General features: G+C 41.4%; 1 pseudogene; it reads left to right on the top strand.

The window, feature by feature from the left end:
* Positions 1–16,844: 16,844 nt before the first annotated feature.
* On the top strand, positions 16,845–21,721 carry LOC107647922 (uncharacterized; annotated as a pseudogene).
* Positions 21,722–23,627: the final 1,906 nt, after the last annotated feature.

Here is a 23,627-nt window from a genome sequence, read left to right as displayed (position 1 = left end):
GATAACCTTCTTACCAGAAGATTGCCAGCACGGCACCTCAGCCGAAGATGCCCCCTTCATCATCTCGGCTAGAATCGGAACAGGACTAGTACGAAGGATACTGGTGGACACCGGGGCAGACTCGAACATCCTCTTCCGAGGAGCCTTCGATAAGCTCGGGCTCCACAACGACAACCTCCAAACACACCGTAACGGTGTCACGGGACTCGGAGACAACTTTCTCAAACCAGATGGCTCAATCACCCTTCCCATCACCATAGGAACAAGCAACCAAAAGAAGACAATCTTATCTGAATTCGTAGTCCTAAAAGACTCCACAGCCTATTACGTGATTCTCGGAAGAAAAACAATCAATGACTTCTCCGCAGTCATCTTTACTAAATACCTCCTCATGAAGTTTAGAACCGACGACGGCTCCGTCGGTACCATCCACGGGGACCGAGAAGTCGCAGCCGAATGCGACAACACCAGCCTAGCCCTAAGGAAGAAATCCCGAGATGCGGCCGGGGTATTCCTAGCCGATCTGGATGCTCGACAAGATGGCCAACCCAGGCCAGAGCCAGAAGGAGACATGGAAAAGCTACAAATAGGGCCAAGCAAAGAGGAATACACCTTCATTAATAGGAACCTCACATATGACCTCAAAGAAGAACTATCCCAACTCTTGAAGCAAAATAGAGACTTGTTCGCATTTACACCAGTCGACATGCCGGGAATAAACCCCGACCTAATGTCCCACCGGCTAGCCGTGGACCCCAAAGCTAAACCAGTGGCACAAAGGAGACGAAAAATGTCACCAGACCGAGCCGCCGAGGTCAAGAAGCAAGTCAAAGCCCTACTCGAAGCCAACTTCATCAGGGAACTCTCCTACACGACCTGGTTAGCAAACGTCGTGCTAGTGAAAAAATCTAACGGGAAATGGCGAATGTGCGTCGACTACAGGACCTCAACAAAGCCTTCCCGAAGGACGCCTTTCCCCTACCAAACATCGACGGATTAGTAGATGCCGCATCCGGCCACTGATACCTCAGCTTCATGGACGCATATTCCGGCTACAACCAGATTCTGATGCACCGACCAGACGAAGAAAAAACAGCGTTCATCACCCCAGACGGGACATAATGCTACACAGTGATGCCCTTCGGCCTGAAAAACGCTGGAGCCACCTATCAAAGACTCGTCAACAAGATATTCCAAAACCTGTCCGGAAGCAAACTAGAAGTTTACATAGACGACATGCTCGCTAAGACTGAATCCGACGAACAACTCACCGACGACCTCAAGGCCATAATGAACACCCTACGAAAGCACCAAATGCGACTCAACCCGGCAAAATGTGCCTTCGGGATGGAGGCAGGAAAGTTCCTCGGCTTTATGATCACGCAACGCGGAGTTGAAGCAAACCCGGAGAAATGTCGCGCCGTCCTCGAAATGACGAGTCCAAAATACCTCAAAGACATCCAAAAGCTCACCGGTCGATTGACGGCGTTATCACGCTTTCTCGGGGCATCGGCTCAAAAAGCGATCCCTTTCTTCAAACTAATGAAAAAAGGAGCCTCTTTTAAATGGGAGACGGAGTGTGAAGAAGCATTCCAGCATTTCAAGAAAGTCCTAGCGGAACCACCAATCCTCGCCAAACCCCAAACAGGGGAAACACTCTACCTGTATCTCTCCATTACGGAAGAGGCACTCGCAGCAGCACTCATCCGTGAAAACATGAGAAAGGAACAAGAACCTATCTACTTCATAAGCAAAGTCTTGCAAGAAGCGGAAACTCGCTACTCACGCCTAGAAAAATTAGCTTTTACACTCCTCACGGCTTTCCGGCGCCTGCGACAATACTTTCAGGCCCACCCCTTGACGGTCCGAACCGACCAGGCGGTCAAACAAGTACTACAAAAACCCGACCTTGCGGGAAGAATGTTAGCATGGTCCATCGAACTATCTCAATTCCAAATCAAGTTCGAACCCCGGTACGCAATCAAAGCACAGGCCATGGCCGACTTTATCACCGAGATGACCCCAGGAAACTCCACCCCCGAATCGTGGAAACTACATGTTGACGGCTCATCGAACGTCACCTCTGGAGGTGCCGGAGTCATTCTCGAAAGTCAGAACAGAGTCGTAATCGAACAATCAGTACGATACGAATTCTCAGTCTCAAACAACCAGGCAGAATACGAGGCCCTTCTGGCAGGCCTAGCCCTAGCTCGGGAAGTCGGAGCAAAGGTCCTAGAGGTAAACACCAACTCACAGGTAGTCAGCTCCCAAATTAACGGAGACTACCAGACACGAGATCCCCTACTCCAACAATACCTCGCCAAAGTAAACAAACTAAAAGAAGAATTCGAGCGAGTTACCATACAGCACGTCCCTAGGGAACGAAACGCCAGGACATACCTACTTTCCAAACTAGCCAGTACCAAACCAGGACACGGTAACAAATCGCTAATCCAGGAAGTCGTCAAGTCACCCTCCGTGTCAACGACAACCAACGCTCATCTGACACTCTCGAACCAAGGATCTTGGACCTACCCTATCCTATAGTACCTCCTTGACGGAACACTGCCGCCGGATCCCAAAGAGGGAAAACGAATAAAACGGGAAGCCGCCAACTATACCGTTGTCGCAGGACAGCTATACAAACACGGATTCTCGCAACCTCTGCTCAAATGCGTCGAACCCGAGAACACGGGGTACAAACTCCGCAAAATCCACGAAGGTTGCTACGGCCACCACATCGGAGGCAAAACATTAGCCCAAAAAGTCATCAGGGCAGGCTACTTCTAGCCCACGGTTATCCGGGATTCCATACAAATAGTTAAAAGCTGCGACAAATGCCAAAGGCACGCCAATATCCACCAAGCCGCCCCACACCAGCTCAGCATCATATTGGCAGAACGGCCATTCGGCACCTGGGGGATCGACCTCGTCGGACCCTTCCCTACGGCACCCGGTCAACTCCGGTATCTCATCGTCGCCATAGACTACTACCCCAAGTGGATCGAAGCCGAACCCCTAGCCTCCATAACGGCAGCCCAATGCCGTAAATTCCTCTGGCGACAGATCATCACCCGATTCGGGATCTCCGAGATCGTTATCTCGGACAACGGAACCCAATTCACTGACAAAAAGTTCAGAGAACTCTTAGAAGGACTACGCGTATCTCACTGTTTCAGCTCGGTAGAACACCCCCAAACAAACGGATAGGTGGAATCCGCAAACAAAATAATCGTCAAGGGACTCAAGAAACGGCTCGACGAAGCCAAAGGACTATGGGCCGACGAGCTCAGATCGGTCCTATGGTCATACCGAACTACACCGCAAACGACCACGGGAGAAACCCCCTTCCGATTAACATACGGCGTGGAGGCAGTCATCCCGGTAGAAATCGGAGACCCAAGCCCCAGAAAAACGGTCGGCGGTAACGACGAGGAAGCAGAACGAGACCTCATTGACGAGGAAAGAAGCATAGCTCACATCAAAGAGCTAGCCCTAAAACAGAGAATCAGCTTAAGATACAACCATGGCGTCGTCCGACCCCAGGAAAAGGGAAACTCACCCCCAACTGGGAAGGACCATACAAAATCAAGGCGGTAATCGGAAAGGGAGCATATAAACTCGAACGACTTAACGGCGACGAAGTCCCAAGGACCTGGAACGCCGCCAATTTACGGCGATACTACACTTAGGCCGACCTAACTAGGTCACCCCTTTTTATTTATATCTTCCCATTTTACAACTCCTGAAATTTAATTTTCGCTTTAGTATCTATCTCGGGTACTTTTTCCCCCCAAAGACAGAGGGTTTTAACGAGGCCCAACCTTAAATAAATATTTCGTTAAAAGCTATTTCTACCCTTCTAAACATCCCAAATATGGAACAAAGACACGGCCACGACTGGGGGACTGATCACCCCCCAGGCCCAACACACGGATATCCACAAAAACTCGACCAAACGACGGTCCAAGGGAACCAATAAAACAAACGGAATAGCTCAAAACAAAATATATAAAAGGCCCGAAGGCCGAAAATACCATAAAACAGAATATACAAAGGCCCGAACGGCCAAAAATACCATTAAGCGGAACCCAATGTCACGGCCCTTGGCCATCCAAAATATTCAAAAACAAACAGTTCAAAATAAAATTACAAACATAAAAAAAGCTACTCAAGGTCGACAATCTAACCATCACGAATAGTCTTGAAGGCTCCCATCACGGACACATCCACTCCTGGAGCCAGCACTAAAGCCTGAGCCTTCATTGTCTCCTCGGTAGCCGCAATCGCATCCTTTGCATCACCCAATAACTCCGTCTTCTCCCTCTTCAAGGTAGCAACCTCGGCCTTCAGAGTCTCCGACTCAGCGAGAAGCACGGCAGCTTGAGAACCTGCATCTGAAGCCCGCTGCCGCTCCTCTGCCAATTGGGAAAGAAGCGAAGTCTCAACCTCGGAAAGTCAGAGAATCTCTGCCCCGGCTTCCTCAGAAGACTTCACTGCCTTCTCCTTCGCAGCCTCGGCAGCCTCAAGCTCCTCCTTCAACTTAGCCACCTCAGCCTGAGAATGGCGAAGCTTCTTATCCAACAAACCAACCTGAGCCATCACGGGCTCAGCTTTCCGAGCGACAACGGCAGACCGGAGGAGGGCATGATACACCGACTTGGCCTGGAATGAAACATCGCAGCCATAAAAAAACGGCTCCGTACCAGGCATCAAGTGTTGATCAATGAACCCCGGGGCATCGAAGTGTCGGTCCATCACGCTAGGCACAAGACCCTCTTCCTCAAAAGTCTCGCTGCTCGGCTCCTCAGGCCTTTTTCTCTTCCGAGAAGCCTCAGCAGCCGTCACCACGACGACTTCAGGCAAATTCGCAGGGCCAGGGGAAACCTGAGCATCGGCCCGCGCGCCCGAAGAAACCACCTCTTGAGAAACAGCCTGCGACCCCACGGCGGGGTTAGAAACAGGAGTAGCCGGAGACGACGACCCCTCCTCCTGGGCCATCGCTGCCTTCAACCGTGCCAAGGAAGTCAAACCACCAGCCATCTCAACTGAAAGAAAACAAAAATCCCAAGTTACAAAAACGGGAAAACAAACATAAAAACCAAGAAAAGAACAGACACACACCAACATACGACCGACAAGCAACCGGATCACCCATCATATCCCGAGGATTAAAAGGACGCTCTCCAAACAACTGCCACAGAACAAGAGCAATATCCCGCTCCTCCAGGGTCAGGAACTCTTTCGAAACCCGAGTAAACACCGACGGCCCCGCCTTAAAGTTCCAATAGGTGGGGAATCGACGCTCACCCTCCAATGTCAGCCAAAAAGGATGATGCCCCCTTGCGGGACGAACCTTAAAATACCCACTCTTAAACCCATGAAAAGAATCTTCATACAACCCGAAGACCCGGCGATGAGGCTGAGCTCTAAAAGACCCATAACCCTTCTTGTGCTTCCCCTCTTTAGTTGGAAGGGTACACAAGAAGATAAAAAGGAAGACGTTTACCGAGGCAGAAAGCTCCAAAAATTCACAAACAAGCTCGAAAGACCGTATCGCCGCCCAGCTATTCGGATGCAACTGGGACGGCGCCACGGAGCACCAGCTCAATAACTGTTGAACAAACGGGGAAAAGGGAAGCCGAACGCCAAGCCGGGTAAACATCGCCTCATACACCCACATCCAATCCGGCACATTCGGGGAGTCAAGATTGGTATAGCAAACCCTCTCATCAACCCCGGGAAGAGAAAGCTCGTAATGGCGTTTGACGTCGCCACCCCCGCAAACAGCTCCTTGATCGCGGAGCCGCTGGAGGTCCGCCTCCGTCATCCGCGACGGCGTCCCCCACATATCACTAGTTACCCAAGAGAAAAGACCGGGGACACCCCCCGTCGGGGCCACCGGAGCCCTCACACCCTCAGTCCTTCGACGAGCCATACCTAAAATAGTGACGAGCACCACCGTCAGCCAAACCCCGCGGCAGAAAACGGCGGATGAAACCAAAAATAGACACCACCATACACCACCAATTATACGGTGGCGCTCGCCCCCCTTACGGAATCCACTACCCCAACAAAACTATCTACCACTATGCAATACCGTCATATACCATAAAACAATTCTAAATCTACACAAAGCAGAGATGAAACAAAATGCAAAGAAAGACAAAGCAGAGAAAACAAAAAGAAACAGAAAAATACCAACCTGATGATGCGAAGGAAACAAATCCAAGGAGAAAAATGCTACGGCAGAAGACCAACCAATGCCACAGAGTGCGAAAGAAAAGCAGAAGATGCTCTTTCGGAGAAGAAAGCAATAGAGAAATGAAGCAAACGAGGGAACTGAAGGAAGAAAACCAAAACGGTTTTGAAAAAGTGAAATAACGCAAATACCCCTGGAAAGCAAAGCAAACGTGAGGGCAAAAGAGGAAAACGCCCCCTCGCAATAAATGCCCCCTTGGAAAAAGCAATTAATAAATCACGCCTCGAAGAACGCAACGGGCGCAGCAGACACGGAAGAGTCACGTCAGACCAAAACAGTCAGACAAATCTTCCACGAGACGAAACCGAGGCACCGACCTCGCCTCAAAAGAACCAAACGGCCACTCTAGAAAAACTAAAGGCCTAAGCCCGCAGTAAAAACAGTATCTCCCAGCGACAGACCGACCTCGCTCACTCTCCCGCTGCGGGGGCAACTGTTACGGACCCGAGCCACGGAGCTCGGACCCGGGACTGCACCCGATCCGGCTCCTCGGGTCCAATCCGCACCTCGCTCAGAAGGCCCAAAAATCGGTCTTCCAGAGCTCCTAACCAACTTTCGAATTCATTCGTCCATCTTATCTTAACCAGATAAGATATGATAAGATACCAATTATTGCCTATAAATAGGGGACCCAAAGTCCCTCCAGGTATTCATTCATCCCACATACCTACACCTCTTAGATCCATTCTGATTTGAGCGTCGGAGTGTCTTTGCAGGTACCTCCCCCCATTGCTCCAGTCAAGCGACCCGGCTTCAGCCTTGATCCGCAGGTTCCCGATCCACCCTTCAACCCGTACCGGAGACATCTCGTACAGGTACTTTATCCCGGCTAATTTGTATCTAGATCTTTTTTTCTGAGCTTTAAGTCCCGTTTTAATACTTAAAAAAAAAAAAAACAAAATTTGATAATTTATTGATACTTTTTTAACTCTAATTGAAAATGTTTTTTTTTTCTTCTCCAAACACCAAAAATTCTCCCTCACCGTGACTAATAAATAGGCAATTATACTTACGATGGCCAAAAACAAAAAATATAGCTATGCTTGTTAGTAATACTTAATTAAGTTTTGGATTATATGATGATATCTTATATTAATGTTTTCGATTTTTTAAAATAAATAAATTAAATATTTTATTTATCAAACATATAATTTAAAAAATATTTATTAATCTATGTAATATTATTTATTTCATTTATAGTGAAAAAAAACTTATACATGCATGTATCTTAAAATCCCATTTTTTTAATCCTAAACAAGATGCATGTCGTCGTCGTCGTCGTCGTCATCATCATCATTTTCAATTTCTTTAAAAATCTTTTTCTATCTCTTTCACTTGACAAAGCCATTTAGTGCTTTGAATAATAAACAACAGTAGGTATCTTTCCGAACCATTCAAGGTCAGAAAGTTTTTTTCATTTTCGATGATTCTTTTCGCGATTTTAAAAACTTATTTTTCAAAGTCAAAGTTGTTGAAGGCCACCACCCATTTTTCCTAGACGAAAACAACGAATCCAAATTTTCTATATATTGGGTAGAATCCTCTCATGTAGAAAAATACGGTCTAGTGGACTTGGATGAGGTAGAGGAATTTGTTGTTGAGTTTTTTCGAGAGGCCTGGGGGCGGGCTCCGAACCTGGACACCAAAAAATTTCTTCTTGGATCCCCGAGCTTTGTCAGAACTGAACTAGGTAGCTTTTGTTTTTTGTAGTCAATCTTCGGTTAATTCCGACTTGTATTAGTGTGTTTGCTTGTAACCGACTTTTATGCTAATTGTTTTTACTTACTTTTTCCAGAGAAAATGAAGAAAAGTGGGTCGGCTTATCAGAAGGTGCAAGAGGCCAAAAGGAACACTTGTGCGCGAGCTACTGCACAAGAGGTCGGTGCCTCCGCCACTCTCCCTCGTCGTCAAAGCTCGGGTTTGGGGACTTCTTCTCAGCCCATTTTGGTAAACCCTATTCCCACTCTTCCTTCTGCTCCCATCCCCCCAGTTATTTCCTCCTCAGAACCTGAGAAAAAGAAGAAGAAGATCTCAGAGGCCGGTGCTTCCAATGTCGGAGACACCGACTTCGACAGAGTGAAATTTACTAGGAGGCACATCCTTCCCCATAGCCAAATTGCTATGGATGATGCTCCCATCCGTAATCATCTTCAAATTTTAATTCGATGAGGAATTAGAACTGCTGGGGTTTATACCTCCCTTCTTGATATACTGGAAAAAACCCCTCTGAGTGCTGCCCAGTCTTCTGTGGAGCACCTCCAAGGGCGAATTGTTTTGTATCAAGAGGAGGAGAAGAGGTTGCAGGAAGAGAATGCTCAGCTGAAGGAAGAGCTCTCCCAAGCCCGGAAAAGGGGGAAAAAGTTGATGGGTCAGTGTGCAATGGTTGAGAGTCTGAAGAAAAAGGATGAACAAAATTATGTAAGGATCTTTTTGGAAAATATTGACTTGAAACCGCAGCTAGATCAAAATCGGGAGGTTTATCAGGACTTGGAGGACTCCATTGTTGAAGGTTCGGAGGAATTGTTTAGGATGTTAAAGCAACAGATCGGAGTTATTTCTCCCGCTCTAGACCTCTCGCCTCTTCACCCTGACAAAGTAGTCATCAATGGGGAGATAGTTTCTCCTTCACGTCCTAAAACCGACTCCGAGTTGAAGACAGCAAGGCAACGCATCATTGAATCCCCTCCTCGTGAGGTAGATATGCTGACTTCTTATGCGACCCCCGAGGTTATTCCAACTCCCGATGCCGAAGAGATCCTTCCAACCCCTCCGACCTCTGTAACTGATCCGCCCTCTATTCCTGTTGATGATCCTAATCCTCTTCTTGGTCCCCAGTGATTTTAGCTATCTAAGGCCCGGCTTATGGGTCTTTTTCATTTAACTCCTGTTATATTTGTGTTGTTGGTTTCCTGACACTTGGCCTTTTTGGGTCCTTTAACAAAAATGTTTGTTTCTGGTCCTTTTTGGGATAGGACCTTTAACAAAGTAGTTATTTATTATGCATGTGATGTTTTGTTTCTTTGATGAGACCTTTGTCTCAAAAGCCTCTTGGTTTAAAAAACTTTTGCTGCTTTGAGCTTTTTTATTTTTTGAGAAAGCTTTCCACCAAATAGAGCGGAATTTATCTAAGTTAGATAACTTTACCATTATCTAACAAAATTAGGAGAAAACTTTTCGTTAAGTGATCTCTTGTTTTGGTAAGGTCTTTATGGAAAAACCCTTATCCTTGGTCCCTTCAAGGGGCTTTGTATCTCTTTATTTTCCATTAGTTTACGTTCAATTCTGTTAATTGAATCGTTACTGTGACTTAAGTTATTCTTACGATTCATTTTTGTTTTGCTCGGACAATCCGACTTTGTAAGTCGTTGGTCATATTACTTCCGAGTTATCATGATCGACTTTTATAACCTTTTTACACCGACTTGTACCTCGTCGCTTTATCTCGCCGACCACGTAGCTCAGTCGATGGATTTTCGCGCTTTCTCTAGCTTAAGTCGGTGCGTATCGTAGTTATGAAAAGGGAACAAATAGAAAGATGGAAAAGAGAGATATTATTACTAATGGTGAAGAGAAATATTATAAAAGTACTTTTGCTACTAAGGGAATGATTTTTTGCCCCTAGCCCTCGCTTTGATGCCTCGTTAAAACCCCCTCCAAGAAAACCCTTTTTGAAAAAAAACCATGAAGTTGGGAAAAAGAGTACATTAGGGAGCGAAGTTTGCTTCTAGCTATAGTATCTCTTCATATTGCAAGCATGCCATAACCTTGGAAGCTCGTATCTCCCTAGATCTAACACTTTATATTAGCCTTTCCCCAAGACCTCAGTTATCTTGTAAGGCCCTTTCTAGTTTGCAGCGAGCTTCCCTTCGCTCGACTTGTTTACTCCGATATCATTTCGAATGAGGACTAAGTCAGGCGAAGCTTCTTTGAATAACCATTTTGTTGTATCTATTCGTCATCCTTTGCTTCAACGCAACTTCTCTTATCTGGACTTGTTCTCGGACTTCGGGGAGCAACTCGAGCTCTTTTTTGTGAGCTTGAACATTACCGACTTCATTGTAAAATCTCACCATTGGACTTTACTCGTTGGTTTCAATAGGGATCATGGCTTCTATGCCATAGGTAAGTCGAAAGGGTGTCTCTCCAGTAGTAGAATGAGGTGTAGTTCAGTAGGCCCATAATACTTGAGGAAGCTCTTCAGCCCAAACTCCATTTGCTTCTTAACGTATTTTCTTTTCTTATAAAGAAACTTCCGACTTATCTGTGCTGTGATGGTGGCTAAAGGTTCTGCTTTAATCAACTTCGTGAAATAGTCTACTCCCACTATGAGATATTTAACTTATCCAGGCGCTTAAGGAAAAGATCCGAGTAGGTCCAGTCTCCATTTTGCAAAAGGTCATGGGAAAGTTATACTGATTAATTCTTTCGGGGGAGCAACATAGAAGTTTGCGTGCATCTGGCACGGTTGGCATTTCCTCACGAAGTTGGTGGCATCTTTTTGCAAGGTCGGCCAGAAGAATCCTGCTCGGATAACCTTTCTAGCTAAAGATCTTGCCCCGAGATGGTTTCCACAGATGCCATTATGCACTTCATCCAGTGCTTCTTCCGTCTTAGAGGTCGGGACATATTTCAACAATAGTGTGGATATCCCCCTTCTATAAAGGACACTTCTCACCACCGTGTAGTTCTGTGCTTCCCTCCAGATCTTCTTGGCCTCTTTTTGTTCCTCAGGTAAGAAGTCAAATTTTAAGTATTCGATTAGAAGAGTCATCCATCCAAGGTCTAATCCGGAAACTTCTAAGACGTCTAGCTTGGTATCTGTTTTTGTGGCTGAAGGTTCTTGGAGAGTTTCTTGGATCAGGCTTCTATTGTTTTCTCCAGGTTTGGTACTTGCTAACTTGGAGAGGGTGTCTGCTCTGCTATTGAGTTTCCGAGTTATGTGTCTGACCTCGGTTTCAGGGAATCGCCTAATATACTCCATAGTTTTTTCTAAGTACCTTTTCATGTTTGGGTCTTTGGCCTGATATTCTCCATTAATTTGAGAAGTCATCACTTGAGAGTCACTGAAGACTACTACCTTGGTTGCTCCGACTTCTTTGGCTACCTTTAGACCAGGGATCAGGGCTTCATACTCTGCCTGATTGTTAGAGGCTGAAAACTCAAATTTCAAGGAGGCTTCTATTTGAGTTCCTTCCTGACTAACCAATATTATGCCTGCCCCGCTTCTGACTTTGTTGGAGGAGCCATCCACAAACAACTCCCAGGTCGTGGAGGTCTCTTCTTGATCACCTGCGTATTCAACCATGAAGTCGGTAAGGCATTGGGCTTTGATAGCTGTCCAAGTTTCATATTTCAAGTCAAACTCGGATAATTCTATAGCCCATTGGACCATTCTGCCCGCTACGTCCATTTTTTGAAGGATTTGCTTCATTGGGTGGTTCGTCCGAACTCTTATGGTATGAGATTGAAAATAAGGCCGAAGCCTTCTAGATGCTACTATTAAGGCGTATGTGAACTTTTCAAGTTTTTGATACTTTAATTCGGGGACTTGTAACACCTTGCTTGTGAAGTAGACAGGATGATGTCCGACCTCATCTTTCTGTATTAATGCTGACGCCACAGCCTTCTCGACAACTGATGCATGAGCATCTTTTCTATTTTTTCCTAGTGAATTTGCATTTGAATTGTCAAGTTTAATCAAGATTTAAATGCTCTTTAGCCACTATGAATGCTACTTTGAGTTATGCACAATTTTGTTTATTTCAGGTAGCATTCGGATGGATTTGATGGAGTTTTGTAGTAGAAAAGGAAGAAAGTGAATGATGCTGTCAACCCCAACCTCCTTGTACTCAAATAGGAATAACTTGAGATATAGAGGTCCAATTGACGTGATTTCAGCGGCATTGAAAAGCTAACTTTCAAAGCTTTCCAATGATATAATACTTTACCCTTTCTTCAAAAGTACACTGACATAGTGGCACCTAACTTGGAGTGGCGCCGAAAGAAAAAGCAATTTATGAATGCAAGCTACCATAGTGGCGCCTAACTTCAAATTCTTGAAGTTTGGCGCCAATTCAACCTTAACAACTCATCTTCAAAATTTTTTGGGTGGTGCCTAACGGCGCCAGTTCAACACACAACACTCCCTGGAGGCACTGCAAGGGTGGCGCCTAACTTGGAATTTCCTAAGTTAGGCGCTAGTTCATCATCAAGGCATGGTCCCTACGCCAATTGAAGCAATGCACGAGACTTTTATTTGATTATTAATTAAAACATTTATTCTAATTATAATTAGAAAAAGATATTATTTAGTTTTAGAAAATATATTTTACATTAATTAACATTAGATATAAAAGAAAAAGTTTCAGCCCTTGGGGCTCTACTCTCCTAATTTTCATTCCACACTTTCATACTTTTCTCTACTAGGGTTTATTTTCTCCATGAGGAACTAAGCCTCCATTGTTAAGGTTAGGAGCTCTATTTACTTTGATGGATTAATAATTATTTGTTCTTCTACTCTTAATTAATATTTTGATTATTGTTTACGAATTGGTTTCGTTCTTCATCCTAAGAATTAGTGATTATTGGGAAATAACTTTAATTCAACCTGAATTCTATTTGAATCTTGGAAAAGTTATATCATTAGAATTATATCTTGAAATCAATCCCTCGCAACTCTCTATTTATCTGGATTTAACGCGATATGTGACATATAATCGTCTTATTTTTGGGTATCTAGGGGACATTGAATATTAATCCAGCAAGGAATTGGCGGTTGATGAAGGTTAAAGGAGACTAAAAAGGTCTAAGAAATTAGGGTTTAGTCACATATAGTTTGCCATGAACATAATCTTTGCATGATCAAGGTAGTTAACATTGAATATTAATCCAGAAATTTAAATATCTCTGACACCTTAACTATTTTTATCATATTATTTTCTTAACCAATTTTAGTTTGCTCTTATTTAATTTTCTGTTTTTATGTTATTTGCTATTGAAACCCTAAATTTTGACTATTTAACTAGAATAATCAATTGACTATTGTTGCTTGATCCATTTATCCTCGTGGAATCGACCCTCACTCACTTGAGGTATTACTTGGTATGACCCGGTGCACTTGCCGGTTAGTTTGTGGGTTATAAATTCTGCACCAGCGACAGCTAAGTATAATACGAGTTCTTTCCTCGCTTTTCGCCAGGTAAGAATAGAAGGTTGGCTCAGGTACCTTTTGAACTCTTGGAATGCCTCTTCCTATTCGGGAGTCCATTCGAACTGGTTAAAGAAAAGAGTGGTAAGGATCTTAATGCTGACCCTGCCAAGAACCTGGATAAAGCTGCAAGTCAGCCATTCAACTGTTGGACCTTCTTTAAGCAGGCCAGGCTCTTCATTTCCAGGACCGCTCTATACTTGTCGGGGTTGGCTTCAATCCCCATTTGTGTTAGTATAAATCCTAGAAATTTTTCAGCCTCCACTGCAAAGGTGCATTTATCGGGATTTAGTCTCATCCCATGCATTCTTATGACGTTGAAGACTTGCGAGAGGTTGTTCAAGAGGCTGGCGTCGTCCTTGGTTTTCACCAGCATGTCATCTACATATACCTCCATCAACTCTCCCAGGTGAGGTACGAATACCTTATTCATCAGCCTTTGATATGTGGCCCCTGCATTTTTTAATCCAAATGGCATGACCACGTAGCAATAATTTGCTCTGGGTGTGATAAATGATGTTTTCTCTTGGTCTAGCTTGTACATTAGGATTTGGTTATACTCCGAGTAAGCATCCATGAATGACAAGTATTGATACCCCGAGCTGAAATCCACTAGGGTATCAATATTTGGTAGAGGATATGGGTCCTTAAGGCAGGCCTTATTGAGGTCAGTGTAGTCGACGCACATTCTCTATTTTCCATTCTGTTTCTTGACCAACACCACATTTGTCAGCCAGGCCAGATACTTGACTTCTCTAATAAAGTCTGCCTCTAGCAGAGCTTGCACTTGCTCTTTGACCACTTGAGCCCATTTAAATCCTAGCTTCCATTTCTTTGTTGGATAGGTCGGGATCCTGGATGAACAGCCAATCTATGTGACATGAGTTCGGGATCTATCCCTGGCATGTTGGAAGCTTTCCAGGCGAAGAGATTGGAATTTTTTTATAGGAGCTGTGTCAGCTTTTGCTTCAAATCTTCTTTTAAATTAGCTCCTATGTTGGTATTCTTTCTGACCTCTTGCCCGATCTATATCTCTTCAGTCTTTTCTCCAGGTTGTGGTCGTAGCTCTTTCTTAACTCGGACTCCTTCGAACTCAATGGTATTGACTTCCTTGCCTTTACCTCTCAGGTTCAGGCTTTCATTGTAACACTTTCTCGCCAGCTTCTGATCCCCTCTGATGGTGGCGATCCCTTCCGGTGTTGGGAACTTCATGCAAAGATGGGGGGTAGAAACCACTGTTCCAAGCCGATTTAGGGTTGTTCTGCCTATTAAGGCATTGTAGGCAGATGCTACATCGACGATAATGAAGTCGATGCTTAAAGTCTTTGATTTCACCTCCTTTCCAAAAGTAGTGTGTAGGGAAATGAAGCCCAGTAGCTTAATGGGAGTATCCCCTAACCCGAAGAGAGTGTTAGGGTAGGCTCTTAACTCCTTCTCGTCCAGCCCTAGCTTGTCAAATACGGGTTTGAATAGGATGTCTGCCGAGCTCCCTTGGTCCACTAGGGTTCTATGCAGATGAGCGTTCGCGAGAATCATAGTGATTACTACCGAGTCGTCGTACCCGGGCACAACACCTTGACTGTCCTCCTTAGTGAAGGAAATAGTTGGAAGGTTGGTTCCTTCATTCCTAACTTGGTAAACTTCTTTCAAATGCCTTTTTCAAGATGATTTGGTCACCCTTCCTCCCGCAAATCTCCTGATATCGTATGAATATGTCGTTCGGGGGTCTGTGGGGCAGACTTCATCGTCCGTGACCTTCTTCATCTCTTTTTATTTTTCCATGATTGTCCGACCTTTCCATGAGATATCTGTCTAGCCGACCTTCCCTGGCCAACTTTTCTATCACATTTTTTAGGTCGTAGCAATCATTAGTGAAGTGTTCATACAATTTATGGTACTCATAGTATTCATTACATCTCCCCCCCCCCTTTTTGTTCTTGATTGGTCACGGGGGAGGAAGCTTCTCAGTATGACAAATTTCCTTGTAGACATCGACTAGGGAAACTCGTAGGGGAGTGTAGGAATGGTATCTTCTAGGCCTCTCGGACCCGACTTCTTCCTTTTTTTTGGGTTCCCTCTATTTTTCTTTTGATTGGTGGGGGTGCCCTAGCCACCAGCTGGGTTCTCGTAACCTGGCTTTCTTCCATTTTGATGTACTTCTCAGCTCGTTTCCTGTACATCACTCAAAGAAGTCGGGTGTCTCTTTGAGATGGACTAGGAGAAGGGTCCTTCTCGGAGTCCATTAACGAGACCCATTATCACTGCTTCAGTGGGTAAATCTTGGATTTTCAAGCACGCTTTGTTGAATCTTTCCATGTAGTCTCTCAGGGGTTCTCTGCCCTCCTAATTTTTGCCAATGAGTAATAGCTCAAATGACATAGTCTCCCCATACTCAATTAAGAAGTTGCGGGTTCGAGTCTCCTATCTTTGGTAAAAAAAAAAAACTAAATAAATAAATACGTCTATGACTATTGGATTGCACACTTGTGGACGTGGCAGCATGTCCTCTTTACCAAATATTATTAAAACAAAAAAGAAAGGTGTTTGCTATGGCACGAAAATAAATTCATACGTACCGATATATTTAAAATATGGACAAGTAATAATAAGCCATGTGGAATTTATTTTTCACATCAGCATTTAATTTTTTCTTTTTTAAATATATATTATATCACCACTTTTACTAATACACCCCTTTAATTAAATAAAAATAAAAATATATTTTTTATTTAATTTTATAAAAAGTCTTAAACATCTTTCTTTTATTTGATTAGACAAAAATATCCTTTTAAATTAATCAAATTTTAAGATTCAATTAATCCTAATTTTATAATTTCAAATAATTTGAATAACAAAACAAAAACATATTAAAAAAACAAAAAATCAAAATTGTTCTTCATCCGTGTTAAACATATTAAAAAAATAAAAAACCAAAATTGTTTTTCATCTGGGTTCAGAAACCCTCTCGTTCACGCCTCTGAAGGTTTCAGTATTCTTCATTTTCTTCTCTCCTCTTCCTATCCTTTCTCTCTCTCTCTCTGCTTGATCTCTCTCATCTGTCTCACTGTGCGTCGCACGCAAGATCTCTCCCTCTCTCCTCTCTTGTCTCGCAATCGAGGTCATCGTCGCCTTCCTCCTGGTTCCAGAGAGCTCGCCTTCCTTCTGGTTCCGTCTTCCTCGCTGTCTTCTTTGCCGTCTTCCTCATTCTTCATTACTGTCGTCAGCTTCTCCCTTCCGGTAATTCTCTCCTATGATTTCTGTGATTTGAATTATTATAGCATTGATGTAATTTTTGTAATTAGGGTAATTTGGTTTGATGTATGTGATTTGATATTAGTTGTTGTTAATTTTGACGAATTGTTAAATTCTTAATGGATGCAGCGCTTTGAGATAGTTAATGGTGTCACTGAAGTTGAAGGAATAGCAGAGGAGAAAACTGCAGGTGCTGAAGAGGATGAAGGTACTAATTACAAGATCACACCTTTTCTTTAAATAGCATTTCAATTCATTCACTGATAACATTTTGATTTGGTTTTGTAGAAAAAGGAGTACCTGCTTTTTGGCTCAATGCAATGAAAAACAATGAAGTGTTAGCTGAAGAATTAGTTGGTTCTATCAATAGTAACTCTTTTTTTTTAATGTTTATTTTATATCTTGCAAGTTAGTTACATGTGCAGTTTTCTGCTGTTCTCCTATTCTTATGTTTAACAAAATGAAAAATTTGCAAACTGCATTCTTTTACCTCGACTGAACAAGTAGAAAAATTATGCTTAACAAATGCAGCCAAATAGTGGGAATTCTTGCAAGGGTGTTTTAATAGTAATCTAGTTTAAATAGCTTTTGTAATTCCAATTGTTTAATAAGAGTAATTAACTGTTGGAATTTCTGTACAAGATCTTGGTTAGCAGCTTGAATCCCAAATGAACTACAACAGCAGATAGATACATCAATCTATGGATCAGAAACTACAGTAACTCGTAACATTAAGATGGAATTGAAACCTACAAATTATAAGATGGAAGATTACATTTACCTGAAAGAACTATTCTAGAGTGTTATCAGCTTCACAGGGCAAGACTCCTTTTAGTAGCTTCCATATTAGATAAAAGATCTTTAATGTCTACCTCCATTCTCCTTTTCATGTTGCATCTTCTACAATTAATGATATGGGAATGTGGATTCTTGGGGATTCTGAACATGTTCCTGAAGTGTCGGTGTCTGGTGCGGTATTTGTAACCCACTAACTTACCGGCAAGTGCACTCGTACCAAGTAATACCTTACATGAGTAAGGGTCGATCCCACGAGGATTGATAGATTAAGCAACAATAGCGTTTGATAGAATTAGTTAGACAGACAGAAAATAGGGTTTGGAAGTTCAAAAGCATTAAATAGTAAATTTAGAATATTAAAAATAGGCAAATAAATAAGTTGGGAATAAAATATTGAGAAGGCAGTTAAGACTTCAGAGTTATCTATTTTCTGGATTGACTTTTCTTATTAACTATTTTAATCATGCAAGATTTAATTCATGGCAAACTATTTGTGACTAGACCCTAATTCCTTAGACCTTCCTAGTCTCCTGTAAAATTCATCAACTACCAATTCCTTGGTCAATTAATTCCAATTAGAGGGTGATGATCAAATTCTAGTTTATATGCCACAAGAATCCTAATTATCCAAATATAAGGGGATTATATGTCACGTATCCCGTTAAATACAAACAATTAGAAATTCAGGATAATATGTTTTCAAGCTATTGTTCAAGTAAAGAGCTTTTCCAAGTTATACAAGAACTCAATTAGAACATGGGTCATACTTCCGTTCCACCCAAATTCATAAAATAAAGAACGAAAACAATTATTGAAAAATAAATCAAAACATGAATTAAAATAGAAAAATAATAGTATCAATCCATACAATAGACAGAGCTCCTAACCTTAACAGTGGAGGATTAGTTGCTCATGGAATATCGAATGTAAATTTGTATGGAATAATGTTGTGGAATGTTGTTCTGGAATCACCCTGTTGGGATCCCTTTTATAACTAATCCTCATAATTTAAAATCTATCTTCTAAATTTAAAATTAAAATAATATCTTTTCCTAGAATTAAAATTTGAATTTAAATTTGAATTAATTAAAAGTCTTCAGCTGATGGGTGGGGACCACTTGAATTGTCCATTCTACAGCTTCTAATCTGTGCTTTCTGGGCTAGAAACTGGGTCAAAACCAAGGTTGCGAGAACCGGACCGGTCAATGAACCGGTAAGGCAACTGGTTCACTGGTTTAATGGTCCGACCGGGGTTCAACCGGTTTAATTAAATATTAAATAAAATTATTAAAATTAATATATGTAATGCTTGATCACTATCTAGTTGTTCTATCTTCAAAAATAAAAATTTCTAATTAGTAACAACTACAATTTACAAACACAAATTTACACAAATTAAATACATTTACAGTCAATGACTAAATATTGATTGTTGAAAAGAAAAGTGAACCTGAACAAAATCACTAAATGAAGTCAATCAAAATACAATGGTTCTCACAATGGTTCTCAACAAGCAACTAGAGAGGGCTAATTCCATAATCTCTAGCCTTGAAGATGCCCACAGAATTATGTTGTAGTTGCTGATCATTTTGTGGCTGTTCCATCTAAATTCAAAATGACAGCAATCTAGAATCCAGAAAAACATATCAATCCATATAACTCATATGACATTCATTCAACATAATTAACAGAGTAGAATTGAATTTAAATTTTAAACCCCAAAATTCAACAGAGCAGTATTCAACAGAGCAGAAATAAACAAAACTCAATATAGCCAAATCCAACATAGCAGAATTGAATTTATATACCGAAATTCAAAATAAACAAAATTGAAAAACAAAACAAGAATAATTAACAAAATAAAAAAAATTAATTGAAAAACAGAACAAGAACCGATGAAGCTGTCTGAGATTCTTGTCCAGCATTATGTTGTTTTTGTTGATCATTTTCTGACTGTTCCATCTAAATTCAGAATGCCAGCAACCCAGAATCCAGACCAATATATCAATTCATAGTTCAAAGTTCATACAATTTATAATTTTATATGCATTCAATAGAGCAGAATCGACAAAATAAAAAAACTAAACAGAGCAGACTTGAAAAGATTCAAAAAAATAAAAATTGAAGAACAGAGCATAACATAATTTTCAATTTCAACATGCATCAATTTTATTCTCAAATCCAACATACAAGTATACAACAAATTCATTCCACATTTGATTAATCATATAAAAAAAATAAAAGAACAGAAGCCAGAAAAAAAATTGAAACATTATACACTGAACAGACGCCAGAAACCCGATCTTACCTCAAGAGAAGAACGAAGAAAAGCCAGAAAACAACACAGCACGAAGCCACGAACAGAAGCCACAAACCCAGAAGCCCTAAACCCAGAAATCCAGAAACCCAGAAGCGGAGAAACCTAGAAGCCAGAAACGGAGAAACCCAGAAACCCAGGTGCGCGAGCGTGGGCGACGGTGCGCGACGGTGCGCAGACGTCGACGACGGTGCCCGAAGGTGGCCGAACGTCGGGTGTTCTTCACGGCGTCCTCTGATCCATTGTATGCAGAAGCTGCTTCAATGTTGGAGAGTGGAGAATAGATTGGGAGTGGAGCTGATGGTTGGGAGTGGCGGTGGAGGGTTCTTCAATCTTCAATTCTTCACTCTTCAGCCTTCACTTCTTCGAAAATTTTGGAGAAGGAGAATAGAGATTAGGGATTTTGGCTTTGGGTTTTCAATTTTGGGAGTGGCAGCCTCAGCAAGTCACGCGTTCTTCATCCCCTTTTTTTTTTTTTTTTTAAAGAAACGACGCCGTTTGACTAGTAGGGGAAAAAACCGGCACGTATAAAAACCGGCCCGGTTCATCCGGTTCACCGATTAACCACCGGTTTGACCGGTTTTTTTGCCGGTTTTTTGCAGCGCGGTTTTGTTCATGGACCGGACCGGCTATATGACCGGTTTCCGGTTAACCGGGTTGAACCGGCCGGTCCGGTCCGGTTTTCAGAACATTGGTCAAAACAGCCCAGAAATCGCCCCCAGCATTTTCTGTCAATTCTGCAGATCGCTCATGTGACGCGTCCGCGTCGTCCACGCGTTCGCATCATTTGTGCAGATTCCAGTCCACGCGTTCGCGTCAGGCACGCGATCGCGTCATTGCGATTTCCTCCATTCCGCACGGTCGCGTGAGCCATGCGTCTGCGTCGGTATTCGCTGGTCATCTCCTTGGTTTCTTCTCTTTCTTTATAGAAACTTCATCAAATCTATCCGAATGCTACCTAAAATAAATAAAATTGCACAAAAACTTAAAATAGCATCCATAGTGGCTAAAATATAATTAATTCGTAATTAAACTCAACAAATTATATGCAAATTCACTAGGAAAAGATAGGCAAGATGCTCACACATCAGTGTCAAGCAATCTGAGTCGTAGATTGACAACACCTATCTTATTTTCACAGACAACAGTTAGAAGGAAACCACCAGAAGTTGAGAAGATCATAGAGTGCACACTTGAGGACTTGTGCTTTGGATGCACCAAAAAGATTAAAGTTACCAGAGATGTTATCAAACATCCCGGGTATGTTTTTCTTAATCTATCATGTCATGATCTTACACGAAGCATTTAATTTTAAGTTGTGTTATATGTACTTTTTCAAATGAGATGTGCGATTCAAAGAGACAGAATGAGTATACAAAATATTTCTTTTCGATAATTAGAAGAATATTACTTATTAACTAATATTGCAACAGGGTAATGGTCCAAGAGATTGAGATTTTAAAGATTGAAGTAAAGTCAGGATGGAGAAAAGGAAAAAAAGATAAAATTTAAGGGCAAGGGTGATGAGAAACCTGGATACCTCCCTGCTGATATAGTGTTCATAATTGAAGAAAAGAAACACAATTTGTTTAGAAGAGAAGGCAATAATAACTTGGAAATATGTATTGAGATTCCTCTAGTAGATGCACTCACAGGGTGCTCTTTACCAATTCCTATATTAGGAGGGGAGAAGTTGACTTTGTCATTTGAAAATACTGTTGTATACCCTGGATATGTCAAGGTTATTGAAGGTCAAGGCATGCCAACCCTTAAAAACGATGGGAAAAGAGGTGACCTCCATGTCAAGTTTTTAGTTGACTTCCCCTAAGAATTAAGTGATGAACAACGGCAAGAAGCTTTTAGAATCTTAGAAAATTGTTGCTAATGATGACCATAGTTGTACATTTGTATATTTTGTATGCAGATATGAATGCATTTGCTATCAGTTAAAGACACAAATTTTTTATTAATGATAGATATACAATTCATGACTCAATGTTGGAATTGAATTATTTCTCCATAAGAAATAGCTGATAATTACATATATTTGTGTATATAGTACCTATAACCAGTTAACCACTGTTTTATGAATATCTTACTAGATTTCGCTGTAAATTTTATTTTATTTTGCATTCAGCTCCTAAAATAAAAAAATTAGTAAAATAAATAAAAAATCTAATTATTCTTGAATGAAAATGATAATTAATTTTTATTTTATTATTTTAAAAATTTTTCTTATATTAGAGAATCTTTTTCCTCCTACTTTATAAGTTCTTTATCTTTTTTGGGGGAACAATTCTATCAGTCTATAGCTTATTAGCTTTGAGGAAGACAGAATAGACATCAAACCTTCAATATTTATGAAAGAAAAAAAAAAGCTATAAAGAATATACATATACATTATATACACATTCTTTTTCGTTAGTTTTATTTTCATTTGGACCAAAGAGAGAGAAAGTTCAGTCACCTATATGATATGCCATACAATATTCCTATATTAAGTATTAAAAAGTACTTATGATTAAAATCTAATGTTCTACCACCATCTGTCATTATCCTGATTCTCACGGTTTTCATCGTGAGGAGTTTCAACAAAAACTTGTCCCTGGTCTCTAACATCTCTGAACATTGAAAAAAACGAGTTGAGACCCTCAGATGAAGCACCTCCTAAGATCCATAATAACATAGAACTGAATGAATTCATGGAACCGGAGTTCGGACCGCCTTCTGCTTGTCAAATGTCAGCTTGCCCAGGAATCTGCACGGGGTAGGCTACGCTGTCTTGATTGTTTTCTGGTCATCCTGTGATGCGTGAGCATCTTATCTATCTTTTCCTTGTGAATTTGTACTTGAATTGCTAAGTTTAATCAAAATTTAAATATCTTTTAGCCACTATGGATGATACTTTGAGTTGTGCATAATTCTATTTATTTCATGTAGTATTTGGATGGATTTGACAGAGTTTTGTAGTAGAAAAGGGAGAAAGCGAATGATGCTGTCAATCATGACCTCCTTGCACTCAAACAGAAATAACTTGAGCTACAGATGTCCAATTGATGTGATTTCAGCGGCATTGAAAAGCTAACTTCCAAGGCTTTCCAATGATATATAATAGTACATACTTCTTCTCCAGCAACCTCTACCTCCTCCACGTTGAACTTGGCCCCTGCCAAGTTCAGCGTGGAACTTGAAAGCTCCACCACATCCCAGCGTGGATCCGAATGCCCCAAGTGGTCCCCAAGCACTCATACAAAGCTGCGCTGAAATTAATTAATTTTGATTTAATTTTGATTTTATTTATAATTGGTAAAATATATTATTTAATTTTTAGAAAATATATTTTACATTAATTAGGATTAGATATAAAAGGGAAAAGAATCAGCCCTTCGGGCTCCTCTATCATCTCTTCTCTTCTACCTCATTCCACAATTTACAGTTTTTCAAAATCCTTATTTTCTCTCGGAACCATGAGCAACTAAACCTACACTGTTAAGGTTAAGAGCTATGTCTATTGTATGGATTGATACTATTATTTTTCTATTTTAATTCATGTACTGATTTATATTTCAAGAATTATTTTCGTTCTTTATCTTATGAATTTGGGTGGAACGGAAGTATGACCCTCTTTCTAATTGAGTTCTTGTATAACTTGGAAAAGCTCTTTACTTGAACAATAGCTTGAAAACATATTCTCCTAAATTTCTAATTATCTGGACTTAACGGGATACGTGACATATAATCCTCTTATATTTGGGTAATTAGGATTTTTGTGGCATATAAACTAGAATTGA

The sequence above is a fragment of the Arachis ipaensis genome, chromosome B6, assembly GCF_059453495.1.
Source record: "Arachis ipaensis isolate K30076 ecotype BB chromosome B6, ASM5945349v1, whole genome shotgun sequence".
Classification (NCBI taxonomy): Eukaryota; Viridiplantae; Streptophyta; class Magnoliopsida; order Fabales; family Fabaceae; genus Arachis; species Arachis ipaensis.
Note: the sequence above shows the minus strand (reverse complement) of the source record. Positions and strands in the feature narration are given on the sequence as shown.